The 5,747-nt window shown below is 34.8% G+C and overlaps 1 pseudogene; it reads left to right on the top strand.

The window, feature by feature from the left end:
* The first annotated feature begins 311 nt into the window (after window positions 1-311).
* Window positions 312-4,080, top strand: LOC123936861 (annotated as a pseudogene).
* Window positions 4,081-5,747: the final 1,667 nt, after the last annotated feature.

The following is a 5,747-nucleotide window of genomic DNA, read 5'->3' as shown; positions in this document are numbered from 1 at the left end:
ACAAACTAAACACTATCATCTAGCACCTAATTATATTAGTCAACAAAAAAATTGGTTTATGTCCCTGTCATATATATCTAGTAGAGTATATTTATATCTCTATAATATAATATAGTATGTCATATATATCTAGTAGAGTATAGAGTATTTGTGTTGCTCTTGACAAGCAACACAAAATTTTTAGTTTTAAGAAGTAATGCACAAATTATCTTCCTGTGTTATTCTAGTTGTATACTCTAAAAACTAATAATTTTTTAAAATTTTTAAAAAATTTTAAGAGAATTCAGCAATAGAGTAAGTATGATCACATAATGTCACAAATAGTACTTTACAAGTGGTCTCAAGCACCTGGTTCAAGTGCAGGTACACCAACAGTATTTGTTGAGTAAATGAAATGTGGAGTCCAAAAAAAAAAGGGGAAAAAAAGAATCTTGCAAACTCAGAAACTTACCTAATCTTGCACACACATAAATAATTCTACAATAACCTATACCAGATCAGGAAAAACCCTAACCTAATCCCAAGAATTCCTTAAAAGAAAAAAATCACAAAATCAAAATAAAACTAAAGGGTTATTTCTAGCATAGCCTAAATTTTCTTATAGGTCACAAGAATTACACAACTGGAGGAAGATAGTTTATTCTGAGTTGAGAACATGAGATATCTCCTTCATAGAAAAATATGAAGTTGCTGGCTGTCAGCACAGACATTTCAAATTTACTAATTAGGTAAGACATTTACTTCTCTTTATTCTCTTCTCTCACTCACACATACTTCTGTCTTCTTAGTTGTTAAAAGAAAGCAAAATGGAGGCAAGGCAGAATTCTGGTCTTATATCCAGAAAGAAATCCAGCTGCCACATTCAAGCATAAAACTAGGCTACCAAAACATTCGCTCACCTCACTTTACAACATTCAGCGTGCAAAGGTAGTGGGTCTACTACTAAGCAACCTCATCAATACACAATAAGTATTCACAAAATCGCAAGTAGTATTCATTATACATTGATTTACTATACAAATGTTTAACTATACCCACATCTATAGAGTATCTATTAAGCATTACTTATTAAAATTTTCATGACCTGCAATGGAATCTATACCAAAGGATGAGATAAGTAACAGAAAAAATATGTGAGTCCTTTTATCAGAGTTCAGCATGAATAAAATATAACATTCTGTACTTGTATGTCAATATAGACAACAGTAAGAAAATATTTCTTCTAATGGTAGCTTTGGGGGAGGAAAGTAGTGTATGGTTGTGAGAGGGATGGAATAGGGAATTTTTATTTTTTAAAATCATAAAAATAAATTGAAGAAATGATTCCCTAAAATGGTCCAAAGTTTCTTTGATTGATGATCTTTGATCTTGAGTTTTTTTAAATGGAGTTTATTTTTCAGAACATCTCCAGGTTTATAGCAAAATTCAGTGGAAAATAGGGTTTTCATATAACACTTGTCTCCATATACACACAAATCCTGCCCCCACTGTCAATATCCCACAACAGAGTGTACGTTTCTTACAAGTCATTAACCAAAGTCCATAGTTTACATTAGGGTTAGCCTAGGTTTTGTACATTCTATGGGTTTTCACAAATGTATAATGACATCTATCCACCATTATAGTGTCATACAGAATGGTTTCACTTCCCTAAAAAATCTCCTGTGCTCTGCCTGCTCATCTCTTCCTATTCCCCAATATCTAGAAAGCCCTGATCCTTTCATAGTCTTGCCTTTTCCAGAATGTCATAAAGTTGGAATCATACAATATACAGTCTTCGCAGATCGGCTTCTTTCACTTAGTAACATACATTTGAGGTTCTGCCACGTCTTTTTTTTTTTTTTTGCTTGATAGCTCATTTCCTTTTAGTACTAATTAATATTCCATTCTCTAGATGTACCATAGTTTATTTATCCATTCGCCTGCAAAAGACATCTTGATTGCTTCCAAGTTTTTGGCAATAATGAATAAAATTATGATAAACATCTGTGTGTAGGTTTGGATGTATATACAATTTTCAAATGATTGGATAAATACCAAGGAGCATGATTGCTGGACTGTATGGTAAGGCTATGTTTGCTTTTGTAAGAAAATATCAAACTGTTTTCTGAAGTAGCTGTACTACTTTGCACTCTCACCAGCAAAGAATGAGAATGCCTATTGCTCCACATCTTGACCAGCATTTGGTGTTATGAATGCCCTGAATCGCGGCCATTATTATTGGCATCCCACTGTTGTTTTAATTTGCATTTCCCTGATGATATATAATATGGAACATCATTTCATATGCTTGCTTGTCATCTTTATGTCTTCTTTGCTAAGATATTTGTTCAGAACTCTTGACCATTTTTTAATAGTGTTGTCTTCATAGATGTTCATGAGAGATGTTGGTCTGTTGTTTTCATGGAATTTTTCATCTGGTTTTGGGATTAGGGTGATGCTGGACCTCATTTTCTCAGACTTCTAAATTCTAAACATTTTCTTCTGAACAGGTCCTCTGAATATCTATCTTGTGCAACATTGTAAGCAAAATTATAGAAAACTTGTGTCTTCCAAGACATATAGTGTTTCATATGTATATATTTTATATATATTTTTATATACTTTATATTATATGCTTTATATTTATATATTTTTTATTTTTATTATATATTATGTATTATATATGCTTATATGTTATATACTTTTTTATATATTTATACATATAAAACAAGCCTCAACTGATATGCAACTGATAAGGACTCACTTCAGATTTAAAGACACACACAGACCGAGAGTAATGGGATGGAAACAACAAGCAAAAGAGAGCAGGGGTGCCTATATTTATATCAAAAAAAATTTCTATCAAAAAAAAGAGACAAAATCAATATGGTCACAACAGACAAAGGATATTATAGAATGATAAAGTGGTCAATTCATTAAGATGATATAACAACTGTAGATACATCTGCACCCAATATCAAAGCACCTAAAACATTAAATATTAAATTTTTTAATATTAAAAATAAAGCAAATATGTAAATATTATGGCAATGGTATCTTGGTGTGGCAATAGTATGGGTGTATGTGTATGTCCAACCTCATCAAATTGCAGACATCAAAAATGTGCAGTTTTTTTTGTGAATACAATGATACCTCAATAAAGTTGCTTTAAAAAAAAAAGTAACAGCAGATCCAGCTCTGCCTGGCTCTTGAAAACCCAGTTTTAGGGATTATTCTCCAATGCCTGAGATTTATCAGCCCTGAAGAAAATTTTGTGTCCCTGCAAATGTCATCTGCTGAGACACCCAACATGGAGAACATTTCTCTTCTTCCTTCCTCCATGGGTCTGCTTATTCAGGACAGCCCCAAGTGCCCCACCAGGGTGAAACTACCACACATTTCTGCAGAGTAGAGAACAGTGAGGAAGGAAGATATGGCCCAGGGCAAGAAACAGAAGATTAGGACCATGTTCTCTCTGACCCAACTCTATGTCCTCAATGATCAATTTCAGAGACAAAAATAAACCTTAGTCTCCAGCAGATGCAAGACCTTTCCAACATTCTGAACCTTAGCTATAAGCAAGTGTAAACCTAGTTCCATAACCAGAAAATGAAATATAAAAGGTGGCAGAAAAACCACTGGCCAAAGGAGAGCAAGAGTATGACTCAGAACAGCACAGCAACCATGGAATACCCAGGATTCTATTCCTACCACCAGGGATACCTGATGAACACTTCCAGAAACCTTCCAGTATGGAGCAACCAAACCTGGAATAATCCAAATTGGGGCAACCAGACCTGGAACAGCCAATCTTGGAGCAATCACTCCTGGAAAAGCCAGTCTTCAAGCAACCATTCCTGGACCAGTCAGACCTGGTGCCCCCACACCTGGAACAGCCAGCTCCACAGCAGTGGAGAGGAATTCCTGCAGCCCCAGATCCAGTTCTAGCAAAATTCCATCAGTAATTTGAAGTCCATCTTAGAAACTTCTGGGGAAAGCTGTAGTGTAATACAGCAATCCACTATGTATTTTAGTACCCAGCAAATAATGGATTAGTTTCCAAATTACTCTGTGAACATACAGCCTGAAAATGTGTGATGATGAGTGTATTATTCTATCTCAATTTGGGCAGTGGCTGTATTACTTCTCCTAGTCTTTGTCTTTTAGGATCCTCTATCTCTGCCTCAATATTGTGTTTCCCATTATTCTTATTATAACTATTGAGGAGGTACAATTGGAGTCAAATGTTTCAGTAGCATTGGCTGCTATGAACAACATGATAACAGGTGTTTCTGGCTATAGGTAACTAGATAGAATACTACCTATCTTTAGACTCTAAAATCTAGCCTCAAGAATAGGAATAAAGATACAAAGACATGTGATGAAGGACAATTTGTATTTTCTGAGATTGTGAGGCTTTTCTTGTTGATTAACCTCAGTTGTTAATGGTGAAGGGTTAAGCTATAATATGCTTCATTGATTTCCTCTGCCCCTTGTGATGTTTTTTTTTTTAATATTTTATTTATTTATTTGACAGAGAGAGAGAGATCACAAGCAGGCAGAGAGGCAGGCAGAGAGGGAGAAACAGGCTCCCCACCGAGCAGAGAGCCCGATGCGGGGCTCGATCCCAGGACCCCGAGATCATGACCTGAGCCGAAGGCAGAGGCTTAAACCGCTGAGCCACCCAGGCGCCCCCCCTTGTGATGTTTTGCTAGAACTGTTAATTTGTTCAGTATTCCAGTATTTTTAGAAAGATGTCTTATATTTTAATTTATCATGATAATAGTACCAGTTTGGATGTTTGGTTTATAAGTTTAAGTACAAATAAATAAAATACCCACTTTACCCTTAAAAAGTAAAAATAAACAAATAATTTAAAAAAAAAGACAAACAAACAACAAAAAGAGAGACAAATTAAAAAACAGTGTTTAACTGTAGAGAACAAATTGAAGGTTACCAGAAGGGAGTTGAACAGGGGAAGACTGGTGAAATAAGTGAAGGGAATTAAGAGTATACTTATCATGATGAGCATTGATTATAGTACTGAATTGTTAAATCACTGTATTATATACCTGAAACTAATATAACACTGTATGTTAACTACACTGGAATTAAAATTTTTTAAATTAAAAATTAAAAAATAAATGTCAATTGAAATAAAAGAAATATCTCTAACCCTCAATAAAGTTAAAATTCACAATAGCTGACATCCAATAAAAAATTAACAGGCATGACAAAATGCAGGACAATACAACCTATAAAAGAAGAAAAAACAGTCAACTAAAACCAAACCACTACTAAAAGAGATACTGGAATTAGCAGACAATAACATGGAAATAATTATAACATCATTCCATGTGTTTAAAAACTTCACTGGAGGGGTGCCTGGGTAGTCCAGTTAGTTAAGCATCTGCCTTAGGCGCAGGTCATGATCTCAGGGTCCTGGGATTGAGCCCCATGTCAGGCTCCCTGCTCACCAGGGAGTCTGCTTCTCCTCTGCCTCTCACCGACCCCCCCCCAGCTCATGTTTTCTCTCTCTCTCTCAAATAAATAAATGTAATCTTAAAAAAAAAAATTCAGTGAAAACATGGAAGTTATTTTTAAGACAGTGTAAATTGAACTTTTAGGATGCCAACCATAGAGTCTGAGATGAAAATACACTGAATGAGGTTAATTAAATATTAGATTTTGCCAAAGAGAAAAAATAGTGAACTTCAAGTCTTAGCAACAGAAACTATGCAAACAAAACACAGGGGGAAAAAGAA

Source organism: Meles meles, chromosome 2 (assembly GCF_922984935.1).
Source record: "Meles meles chromosome 2, mMelMel3.1 paternal haplotype, whole genome shotgun sequence".
Classification (NCBI taxonomy): domain Eukaryota; kingdom Metazoa; phylum Chordata; class Mammalia; order Carnivora; family Mustelidae; genus Meles; species Meles meles.
The sequence above is the reverse complement of the archived record's forward strand: the minus strand, read 5'-3'. Positions and strand labels throughout refer to the sequence as shown.